The sequence below is a fragment of the Panthera uncia genome, chromosome D4, assembly GCF_023721935.1.
Source record: "Panthera uncia isolate 11264 chromosome D4, Puncia_PCG_1.0, whole genome shotgun sequence".
NCBI classification, from domain to species: domain Eukaryota; kingdom Metazoa; phylum Chordata; class Mammalia; order Carnivora; family Felidae; genus Panthera; species Panthera uncia.
The window spans coordinates 13,088,744-13,101,901 of NC_064807.1; the positions used below are offsets into that span (position 1 = coordinate 13,088,744).

At 38.8% G+C, this 13,158-nt stretch overlaps 1 protein-coding gene across 1 annotated transcript in view; it reads right to left on the minus strand.

Moving 5' to 3' along the window:
* The window catches only part of TRPM3 (transient receptor potential cation channel subfamily M member 3), a 252,426-nt gene that overhangs the window by 202,269 nt on the left and 36,999 nt on the right, over positions 1–13,158 (minus strand). The gene's annotated exons all lie outside the window — the stretch shown is intronic.

A 13,158-nucleotide genomic window follows, 5' to 3' on the forward strand; every position in this document is an offset into this window, starting at 1 on the left:
TCCTTCCTTCCTTCCTTCCTTCCTTCCTTCCTTCCTTCCTTCCTTCCATGTGTGCATACATGTATATATCTACCTACCTATTTATCCAAAGAAAAAGTCATCAAAGCCACTTCATTATAATAGGTTTCCTTACCAATTTGTCTATACTATCCCAAACTGGGAGGTGAATTTAATTGTAATATCAAGACTCTGGAGTTGTTAATTTACTAAACAAGCTAGGCTGGGGTGAGATGATCCAGTACCTCATTTCATTTATTTTTTTATTTTTATTTTTTCAACGTTTTTTATTTATTTTTGGGACAGAGAGAGACAGAGCATGAACGGGGGAGGGGCAGAGAGAGAGGGAGACACAGAATCGGAAACAGGCTCCAGGCTCCGAGCCATCAGCCCAGAGCCCGACGCGGGGCTCGAACTCACGGACCGCGAGATCGTGACCTGGCTGAAGTCGGACGCTTAACCGACTGCGCCACCCAGGCGCCCCCCTCATTTCAAATCTAGGCCTCGGAGGAGAATCCCACCAACAGTTCTGTTTCTGCTCCTTTTTTCCTTCCCTGGAAACATTTATGGAGGCCCCAGCTTCCTAAGATCAAGCCAGACTCCTAGAGGAGCTTCAACCGGGGGCAGTCGTTGGGCAGAGGGTAGCCAATGTGTGAGAGACACAGTAAGGTCTTAATCCACTTTTACAGAACATTGCTTGGTGATTCCTCAGTGCCCACAACCTGGCAGAGGTGCCTTGTCATAAGAACGTACTCACTGGGGGTAAGACAAAGAAATATCCCTTGAAACACAAAATGTAAGAGTTGGTTTCTGGATTCCTCTGGATTCTTAATAATTTGTAAAATAACAAGCCAAGAGTAACTACTGTGTATTTCCCAGAAACTTACCAGTTAGCATGTTCCTGAGAAATAAATTCAGCTGGGGAGCACATGCCTCCCCAGGCCACTCTGCTGCTGTGTATGACAATTAGACTGCTTGCTAAATACTATGAGCAAAGCCCCAGATAGAGAAAAACACAAGACCTCCTGGCAAATTTAGCACGAGCGTTTGTTTATGGGACCAGCTACAAAACTGGCCAGGCTATGTGTTTCCTGCAGAGGGAAGAGCACGCTGGTATTTTCAGTGTAGTTTTTTTTTGCTTCCAGTTACCAAACCCTAACGAACAAAAGTTAAAACAACATTTTAGTGAAGATTAACCAGATTTGTTGAAGATTTGTTGCATGGCTGGAAATGGAAATGTCTAAACATGTGGCGTTTGGTGACGGTGACCCCAATTGTCTCATTATTTCCTTGATCACCCTATCGGGCATGGTGTAAAAAGTGGTCTCAAGGGGGGAAATGGGGAAATAAAGGGCCACGGATTTTGCATCAAATGAGGTTGATACCCCAAGAAACCTGCTTTCATTCCTGGCTGAGGTGCATGGAGAACTTTGCCTTATTTGAGTTCCCCTGACGTTATGTTAAATACATGAAAAGTACTTCCCAAACTAACTCAGTGACTATGCTGAGCAGCAGACTAAGCATGTGGCATTCTCAGCTCAGCTAAGATCTGTGCCAGCAGATGCACGGTATGAAAACAGGTAGGACACCTGACCTTTTCTAAGTGGGCTTTCCCATCTGGAAAATGAAGGCAGTGAACCTGGTGAGATACACACATACACACACACACACACACACACACACACACACACACAGACACACAGATACACGATTTCTTGTAAAGTATATATATATTATATTATATATATTATATATTATATATTATACATTATATGTTATATATATTGTATATTGTATATTGTATATTATATATTATATATTATATATTATATGTTATATCTTATATGTTATATATATAAATACATATATATTTATAATAATGTGTGTGTGTATATATATATATATGGTTATACAAAATCTCATGAGCATGTGTAGCTGTACACCTGCCCCATCTGTATATCTCTCTATATGTAATAATGTCTCAGTTATCATATATTATTCTATAGTGTACCTTTACTTCCCCCCTGTCAAGGAATGTCTAGAAAAAGGAAACAATGAAATATATATATCTTTTCCTCATGATTTTGATGTTTGTATTTCCTAAAAATCTAACCCCAGTTCACATGTAGATCTTGTTTATGTTTGCAGCTGAAATAATGCAATGTAGAGAGAGGATAAACAATTTAATGAAAGTAAAACAAATTCAATTAGACCACACGCTGTGCACTAAGTTTCTGGAGGTTGAAAGCTTTCACCTACATGACTTATAATCCATTGCCCACATTCCACCCATCAAAATCTTACTTAAAATATCTCTGTCACATACCCCCCTTGAATGTTCTACCTAGAAATACTCTTCATCTGAATTCCTGTTGTATTTTATGTCTTTAAAGGGCACTTAACACTTGCTGCTTATGATAATGCAGCTCTTTGTATCCCGAGCAGGAAGAGCACAGTGGTGGGGGCTGACACAGGCTGACTTCTTGGGTTTGCCTCTTATTACCAGCCAGACGTTGGGGCTATTGTTGACCTCTTCCTACTTCAGGTTTCTTTGTTTTGTTTTGTTTTGTTTTGTTTTGTTTTGTTTGGTCACTGGGAATAATAAATGGTACTCACTTCACAGGGTTGTCGTAAGGAGTAAATCATGATTTCTTGTAAAGTGTTTAGCACTCAATTAAACACTAGTTATTGTTAACTTATTTGTCAAACTCTAAGTTCTTCAAGTGTACAACTATGCCTTATTTATCTTGCAACCCCTACAGCGCTTGGTATGTTGTAGGTGCACAAGCCAATACTGGTAGAGTGATACAAATACTGTCAAGGGGAAATATAGAGCAGAACAATCACTACTTATTTTAAATGACAGATATTTTGAGTTCTCATTTTGCTACATTTTGAAAAGCTGAAGAGCTTTAAGCCTGTGTTTTGGCTCCCTATGAAGCATCTTAAAGGTATAGTGGAACAAAGAATATAGAGGGAGCCACTTTTCCACAGTGAGCATGACAGACAACATCCAACATGAAACAGCTGTTGAATGAGCTATTGTGTGACCCAGCTCCATCCACCTTCCAGCTCCCAAGGACCCCAGGAGAGCGGAGCTGGATTTTGCAGGTGGCCAGGACCATAAGGAAGGGAAAATGAATTATTCCAGCTCTACTGAATTGTACATACGGTGGAAATATAAAAGTATGACATTTTTGAGAGTCCCATTATACTAGGGTGTCTGGTTATGGCTAAGAATTGGGGATAAATTTCGGCTCTTTTGTCATTCACTAACTCCAAGTAGGGAAGATAATTTTGTTTATGATTTCAGCTACTATCAAATGTAAGCATCAAATCTGCTACATTGGTCTCATAATTATTATACACATCCCTTATGTATGATTGGACAGTATGATTCTCCATAACATGTTCTTAACCAGCCTCTTCCCTTAGGTTTCCTGACTTGACTCTTTCCTCTTGTCTTAGATGAAGCCAAGGATAGCCAACAGATTGAGTGGGCAAGAGAAAACGGGGCTATGCTGGCTCCTTACCCAGAGGTCAGGAATGATATATATATACTTGAGGGAGGAGGGTTCTGAACTCGTACATTACATGGATAGGCTGACTACTGACAAATGTTTTCTTCCTCCCTCTTTCTCTCCCCCATCCTTCCCTCAGCCCCTCCTTCTCTCCCTCCTTCTCTCCCTCCTTCTCTCCTTCTCTCCCTCTTTCCCTCCCTCCTTCCCTCTCTCACTGTCTCTGCTTTCTTCCTTTCCCTTTCCTTCTTCCCTTCCCTTCCCCTGTGCCTGTGCCTGGCCCTTTCCTTTCTTTCATTTCCTTTCTTCCCCTCCCCTCCCCTTCCTTTCCCTCTTTCTTCCTTTCCTCACTCCCTTCCACTACAAAAGCTATATTTGCTCATTGTAAAAAAACAACATTGACAAGTGTTCAAAGGTATAAGTGGAACATATCAGTTCTTATCCTACCTCCCTCACCTCAGTTTTCACTGCCTAGAAGTTACAACTAATACTTATTCACCTGTGTCCTTTCAAGTATTTTATAAGCATATACATATATTCTTTCAAATTTTTATAAACATAAATGTAATCAAAACCACACACTTGTACTGTTTTACAACGGGCTTTTTAACTTAAGAAAAAAATATACCTTTGGATATCTTTGCATATGAGCCCAAACAGAGCTAGACCATTATTCATAGTAACTTCAGAGTATTTCACTATATGTTTACAACATAATTTAATTAGCCAATTATTCCTGAATCTTTGAGTTATTTCCATTTTATTACTGTAAACAATACTGCAATAAATACGAATAGAATAAATCTTAGAAGTAAAAATACATGGCCAAAGGGTATGCACATTCAACATTTAATAGGGGCAGCCAAATTGTCTTCCAAATAAGGTTGCCCATATTTGTACACACACTAGTGAGTATTTCTATATACACTTACTGACAGTAGATATTGGCAAACTTTTTTTTTTTTTTTTTTTTTTTTTTTTTGCTGATAGGTTAAAAACATTTCATTGTCTTCATTTTCATTTCTTTACTTTCTAGTGAGGCTGAGTATTTGTACTTTCTTCATGTGATCTTCTTGTTCATATATTTTGCCCTTTTTCTTATAGAATTTTTTTTGGATTTGTGGATGCCCTTTGCTTATTATAGAAATTAGCCCTTTGTTATTGTCACAACTATTGGCTTTGCTTTACCATTTGTTTTTTGAACTAGTATTTTCTAATAGGGTTTCTAAACATTGAATTTGTTTTCTACAGTGACATAGCTTATGTGAATGGAAAAGTCATAATAACTCTGAGTTTGGTTTATAAGAAGAAGGAAAAAGATACTAGGCAAGACAGAAACAGGGGAAAATAACTGTGCCACATATGGAGTATCCAGAGAGGAAAGGTAAGGTTTGTTTTCAAAGCACTTGCCTGTGGTTTCATTAAATTTGTAAGGCATTAGATCTTCCTAGCTTTATTCCTTTAGCAAGACAGAAGATAAATTCCAACTGTCTATACATCTACCTTTGTGGTTTTACAAAGGTAGATGTATAGAAAAACACAAGCTAAAAAAAAAAAAGAAAAAAGAAACCAACTAGGGTTAGATGAATAAGGACACATATATCCCAGTCTCTAAAGGGACCCAATTCATCATTTATTAAGAGAAGCTCCATAAATTAATCTTTTTATAACTGTCAGTGTCAGCAAATACTCTCAATTTTATATTTACTGTCATTCAAAACATTTTAAGAGCTCTTCAGTTATGTTTTGACAAGTTATTGGTTGTCACTTAGGGGTTATTAAAATGTAGGAATGTCATATTGTATAATTGGCATAAGAGGGCTTTAAATCCATAAGAAACTCATCTGCTCATCAGGTCTCCTCAAATATTTCCTCAACAGAGTTAGGAGATGCTCTTATTCCCAAAGACAGCTAGCTCCCTCGCCCTTTTCTCCCAACAGGACTGAAGTCCTGTTATAATGTATGGAGTTGAGAGGCTGCCCAATCCCCATCTTCCTGCTCATTACCAAGAATACAGTCATGTGTAGGTCACATGAGAATTATTTTCCAGGGTTTATCTTTGAAACATTCATATCAAGAGTGCAGTGTCATAGAAACACAGAATCTTTTAAATTTATTTTTAATATTTTGGGATTTAAAATGTTACCAAATGATGTACAACAAAATATGTGGCTCCATCAAGGATCCATTATGGCATACACATGCAATATGCATAGCACAGCATAGGCAATTACTTTGAGGCTTAGGGGATCTGTTTGAGTTAGTTAACTTAAGGTAACTAAATGAGAATGGTCTAAAATAATCTCTATAATTTGAAACATCTCATCTCAAACCAATTTCAAGCGGAAATTATAATTTCCAGAGCCAGTGCAAGACCCTTCAACCACCTATCACTAAAAAACTCACAGGTAGTGAAAGAACATGGTACCAAGCATATGCTACAGGAGCTATTTATGGACAAGCCTCTCCAGTGAACATATTGGAACCTATAGGCAATCTTTTTTACGAATGGCAGATATGTTCTATCTCATGTGACTGCTCTGGCCATTTCTTAACAACAATCTGGAATGCTAAGCTGAAAAGATACGACAAAAACTGTTATCTGTACCCTGATATCTATTCTTCCTTTCCCTCATAGTGATGGGATTTGAGCTAGCTATGTAATTGTACAAGATAAAGACTATATTTTCAAATCCCCTTTTCGCTAGGTGTAAGCATGTGACCAAATAATGGTGCACGGTATGTAATCCAAGATGGTGTGTATGAATTCCTCAATGTGACTTTAAAGGGAAAGGGTATGAGTTTCCCTTACTCCTTTTTCCTGACTTTTTTCTGGCTAGAATGTAGATGTGATGGCAAACTCCCACGGGCCATGAAGACAGGGATAGAAAGAGCAAAAGAAAGAAGGGATCTGAGTCCTTAACACTGTGAGGCCACTACATAAAATCTGGACTCCTGCTCAGAATATCATATATAGAAGGAATAAACTCCAGCCTCATTTAGGCACCCATTGTTTTGGGCCATTGTTACAGCAGCAGAACCTGTGCCCTAGTGAATTCAAAATAGTTCCGAGCTGAATCAAGACTCAATAGGAAAAGTGTCATGCTAGGTTTGCAATGCCAGCTATGAGCAAGGGACCCAATGGTCTCCTGCCAACTTTAACCTCTTACTGTGTACATAGCTAACCTACTCCAAAATAGAAAACTCTCAAAAAAACCTTCTCATGTCACTCATAGGCCATACGCCTGTCTTTCTCTCTGTGCTATTGTTGACCACTTCAGGCTTAGTCTTTCTCTATTTGGCATAAATACAAAGAAATGAGACTGACTTAATCATAATAAGAATAAAATAATATGTGTAGTGTTTAGGATATACCATTTATTTATATATAAATGACCTCAATCCTTTAATACAACCCCCTGAAATACTATGTGCTTATTTCAGTCATATTGCCATTGCTAAAATATTTTTGGATTTTTTTTTGAAGCTGTAAATTCACACATTTCTTATAATAATAGGATGGGATCAAATCACTTAAACATCTGTCATGTGAAACCAGCAAGTCTTCACTGAGCACTTACTATGCATAACATTGTTAGTTTGAGTGTCAGAGAGGCTGGTAATCAATTTTAGGGATGTCAAAGGTACTCTTTAGATAATCTATGTTAAATTTCCAGGGTAAGATGGCTTCATAATTTAACATAGAAAAATAATACATATAAGGGGTCTACTACAGTCCAGGGAATGGGAAATAAATACTAGAAATGGAAGGCGAATTGTTTAAAAGCTCTGCTTCATGGGATTCTATATGACCAATCTATTCATTCACTCAAGATTTATATTACTGCCCCGCTCCCTTGCTTCCCCCCAAATTCGCAGTAATTTATATATTAAAAATGAGATTTCTCTTTTTATTCAATTTCAAACTCTTTATTCTTCTAGCACCTTGGTTTATTAAAATATTCCCTGGGTAATGCATCTGGTGAGGAGGCTCTCCAGGGGCCTATGGGTAAATCAACATTTCTGCCTCTGTCCCCACATCAGCTAATAACTGTGGATTGTAGGGTTTCTCTGAGTATCAGGGACCCTGACAGGAGAGCTCCCAGCATTAAGCAAGTTTCTGGAGTCACCATGCCTGAAACATATAAAGCAGTGGTGCTCAGAGCGGGTGCTGCTGAATTAAAAATACTGATCCGATTTACTTCATGAGTCAGTTCTGCCTGTTAAGTTGGTATGTCTCTTCAAATGAAAAACAGCTTCCTTGTAACCATTGTGGCAGAAAGGTCAACTCAAGTCCATTTTCAAATATGCCGAGAGCTCAAAGTTAGATAATGAGTTTGGTCCTCACCCAGGAGAGAACAAATTCAGAGCAAATGAAGTCAGATATAAGGAAGAACTTCCCAATGGCACATGATGTTAGGATGTGAAGCGTGTGCTAGGGCTGACATTCAGCCTATTCTGTTGCTTTGGGAAACCAAAGTCTTCGCAGGTTGTCAAGATTTTAAATCTCACTGCTGTCTCACTATTGCGGCTTCTTCTCTAGTCGTTAGACTAGAACAGAGTATCTGGGCAGGGTGGGGCCTTGACAAATCAGGTGTGGGCTATTGGAAAGATTGGAAAAAATTAAAAAAAAGAAAACTCAAGGAAACACATTTGGGTTAGTGTTTCATAAGTCAAGTGATTGACAATTATGAAATTGACATTTCATAAGTCAAGTGATTGAAGACCTGCCAGGCAGGTCTTTATGTGAAACTGCTCTGTACAAGGTAGAATATGAACTTTCCTGCCTCCTTTCTCATGCCATTCAGGAGGGCCAGAAATTTTGCTAACCCCAAAGTCCCCTGATATTTTTAAATGACTCCTAGGGGACCAGTGTCACCCTAGTAGTCAACCGCTATAGTCATGTCTAAGAATTATCACCAAAAATGGTGGTAAAGGAAGTAGGCTATAAACGATGCAGTCATGAGTACTTTTTTCTGATTATGGAAATTTCACAGAAACAAAATGCTTTAAATTAGTGTGTGTCATGTCATGGAGATGAGCTATTTAAAATAAAATCTCTTGGAACCAATCGGACTTCACCAGTATTGACTCAATCTGTGCATTAGTATGTTTATGTGGCTCATGTATCGTATAACTCAGTGGAAAGGGGATATATTTGCTTTCACAATAAAGCATAATTTATTAGGGGTGACATCCTTGTACCATTGGGAGACACTATTATTATTGTTTTTGTTAGTTTGGGTGAGTAAGCCTCCAATCGTATATAGATAGGTGTGTTGGCTTAGGGACTGCATAATAAAACATACATCTTTCTTAGAGAATTCTAAACAGCAATATCCTCAAATACCAAATGTGATTATGCTTTATGAATTCTGCAATCATTTGTGCTACTTGTGTACTTAGAAATACCAAGCCCAATTTAATCTGCTGCTTTAGAGGAAGTACTCTTGGTATCTTCATCAGATGAGGCTACACTCAAATGTCAGTCATTACTCTGGGGCAAAGAAAATGTGGAGAATCAAATTCTCTTTCAAGCAAACCCTGACAGTAGCAAAAGTACTGGTTATGGAAATCTAAACCAACCCAGACACTCCCATTAATTAGTATCGCAAAAAATAAATGTGTCTATAATGACTCCCATGGGGACATAATCCCTTAGGCTGGATTTAGTCTGACATAGATTTCACTTTAGAGTATGGAGATGACAAAGGCAGAAATTTCTAGCCTCATAATGAAATTTCCTACAACCTAAATTGATGTTCACAATGTAAGTAGATATGCAGTCTGAACAAAACTTTGCATTTAGGCAAACTTAAAATAAAATTCAAACAGCAAAAGAATAGCATTTTCATCAAATAGAGCCCAAAGATAACTAGATTTCTGTCCTCTTCTTTCAATCCCCTTTTTGAATAAAATGGTAACTTACAAGAAGAAAATTTAAAGTGTAAGATATATTCTGGGCCAATTCACATTTAGCGCAAGTTCTAACACCTCCACCAAATACAGTATTCAACAATCCTAACTGACATTCACCATGATTGTTCCAAGACACTGGAATAGCTCGATGTCTAAAGAAAGATTACATTTTCTCCATCCTGCTCTGTTTATTCAGGCAGGAGGAACAAGGAGGGTGTAGAATATATTCTCAACAATATAGAAAAAAATTTTTCTGGTTATTGCTGCAATGGTCAAGATTTTAAAATCAATTACTCTTTAACAAATAATGTTGAATACAGACTTGATGATATATTCCAGAACATAATCTGGAACCTCATTTTCTTTCTGGATCTTTTCAGCAACTACAGAGATACAATGGCTTCTTCTTAACAAGCAGAGTCAGGTTTGATGTGTGGTAAAAATATTGTGATCAACAATACCCTTGACTCTGACAGGCTCCAAATGAGAGCATCTAGTCTCAGGTTGGAATCCATCACAGCCAGGCTCTCTAAGCATGGGACATGGTTTCCCTCTGCGGGACCGCTGTACCACCAGCAAGATAAAAATGGAACAGTGTTTCTGAACTGCCACATGCCCAAATCCTTTCATATGTTGATTCCTATGTTAACTCATTTAACCAGGGTTCACAGATAGAGAAACAAAGCCTAAGAGAAGTGCTTTCATATTGAACATTTATGGGTGACATGATATGCTGTCTGGACTTCCTCCAAAGTTATCCAGAGAAGGATGTAGGTGGGTATATAGAGAGAGATTCTAAGATTGGCCAGGGTTGATAAATGTAGAGGCTAGGTGATAGTTACGGAGGTTATCATAATATTCTCCATTTTTTTGTATGTGAATATTTGTAACAATAAAAATGTGTGCAAAAAATATGCTCAGGACTGTAAAGTCCCATTAGGCTGCTTATATGCTACTTTCTGGAGCAGGCCCTTGGTTGTCTTTTAGCTAATACATATTTCCTGCACAGCTACTATGTTCCCAGCAATGTGCCAAGTTGCCTCCATGTACGTGACTATGTGGACAGCAATAAAATAAATATGAGTAAGTGTTGATTATGTACCTTTGTTTATTTAAATAGTTCAAACTTAGTATATGTATTTGGAAATGTTAACCAAAGGGGTGGGTCACCTTTGATAATTCTCTTAGTCACTTCCCTGAACCTCAGTCTAATCTTTTAGATGAATGATTTTATGTTCTTGTGGATCTCAGCCACAGCGTGGCTTTCATCCACAGACACTGATAACACTTCTGGGATACAGGTATACAGGATTACAGAGTACAGATGGCCTCACTCCCTTGCTCTCTCTCTTCCTCTTATTTGCCAGGCAAAATCCCAACAGGTGCCTAACCCAATTTTATGTCTGTTCCACTACTTGAGCTGAACATGGCTGCAAAGAAAACACACAGCCCTGGTGATTCATGCCTCTTGAAATTCACCACCACAAATGCTGACTGGGACCATGGTACTGTGGGGTAAAGCCACATTTCCCTGGTCCAGTCACTCTCCCTGTCTCTACATTAACACAGTTCTTTCCTTAATCTCCTCCATCTCCTCCCCTTCCACACTCTTGCTGATCATCTCCTCTATGCTTTTCTTTATAAAGCAACTATCTGCAGAGAAAGTACCTGATCATCCCAGCAGAGAATGTTCTGTCCCACCCACCTCTGAGTCCATAATACTTTGCCTTCCCTCCTGCTTGGAAGGGATGGATGAAACTGTCCTTGTCCTAAGGCCGAGCTCTTTATTTGTGCATTGAATCTCATCGCCTCCTTCTCTCATAGAGACTCTGTCTCAATTCCCTAGAGATGGGTGCTTAACTCCCTTGTTTTTCTGCAAAAGCTTACTCCTTTGGGGCTCTCACTAGTTGCCTTGTTTTAAGAATACACCAGAGTTGCTAAGAAGGGCCATGCAGTTTCCTTGATGTGTCTACTCCTTGCCCTGAATGCTCATTTCATTAGCAAGTCCTCTTGAATTCTGCCTTCACAGTATGTCTTAGGACTAATATTGTAGGATTTATATGAGGCACCTAAAACAGGTAAATTCATAAAGATATAAAGTGGAAGAGTAGTGACTAGGAGCTGGAGGGAGTGGGTAAAGGGGAGTTAGTGTTTGATGGGTACAGAATTTCAGTTTGCAAGGATGAAAATGTTCTGGGGATGGATAGTGGTGATGGTTACACACCAATGTATATGCACTTAATGCCATTGAACTGTATGCTTAAAAATGGTCCAAACGGTAAGTTTTACATTATGTATATTTCACATTAAAAAAAAAGATCAGTTGAGAAAATATGTATGCATATATTTGAATCCAACCACTTTGTACCACTTCTGTCGCTGCCATTCTATTTCAAACCACATTCAAACCACTGGGCATTTGTCCTACTTTAGCTCTCCCCAGAATGTTCTCCCCACAGTGGGCACCCTGACTTCATTCAGGTCTCTGCTTATAAGTCACCTCCTCATAGAGGCCCCTCCTGACCACCTAATCTTCATCATCCTCCCAATGCGCACGTGTGCATGTGTGCAAACACGTGCTTAAAGGTCCACAGTCCTATACCTTCCTCTGCTCTCTCTTTAATTGTTCTTTTTACTACCAGACATCATATATTTATTTGTTTACTCATTTACTTATTACTCTGTTTGCCCCTCTTGACTTAAGCTCAGTGAACTGTCAACAGCTGCTTTCCTCGACCTTAGCCAGGACTGGTGTATAACAGGGGTCCAAGAAATACCTGTATCCTAAAAGGCAGGCTTGGGATTGTCAGGCTTGTTAGGCTTGGAGGCTTTGCATGGTAAATGTGAAGTTTAGGAAATTGCAGATGGAAGAGTGTTCCGAAGCAGGTAACCGCTCAGGTCCAAAAGGATTCTCTTCTAAAAACAAAGTCCTTCAGTAACGAGCAATAGTACTTCAGAAAGGACAGCTCACAGCAGGGGAGGGCAGGGGAGAGACAAGGTAACAGGTGCCAGAGTGCTTAGAAAAATCTAAGATGCTGGTGCTTGTAATGCACTATCATTAATAATTGGCATTTTGCTGAGAAAGGGTTTAAAGGTTTCCTGAGCAGGATTCACTTAATATTTAAGAAAAATACCTTCAGAAGATGATGTCATTTTAAGTAAGAAACAGACTTGCTGAAAGGCTGTTGTGGTTTGCAGTCAGTCCTAAGTGATGAGGAAGAATGGCATTTTGATAAGAAAAACTCTGAGTGCGTTCAGACATCCCTGGTGTCATCCGAGGTATAATGGGTGACAAGCCGTATTATTGTGGTCTGGGGTCTAATTTTCATGACACCAAGCTGGGGCCCAAAATGGTGTTTTAGATTTCTTTAACTTTTGAATAAGAAAATAAAGTAAATGAGGTTTTTAAAATGAGCTTACAAAGTTTTATTTAAAAATATGTTTTTAATGTTTATTTTATTTCTGAGAGAGAGACAGAGACAGAGCATGAGTGGGGGTGGGGCAGAGAGAGAGTGAGACAGAATCTGAAGTAGGCTCCAGGCTACCACCAGAGCTCTATGTGGGGCTTGAACCTATGAACTGTGAGATCATAACCTGAGCTGAAGTCGGATGCTTAACCGACTGAGCCATCCAGGCGCCACAAAGTTTTATTTTTAATAGGAAGAACTACGTTACTGCTAATTAGTATATAAAGAAAAAAAAAACAGTGTTCACATTAGAAAGT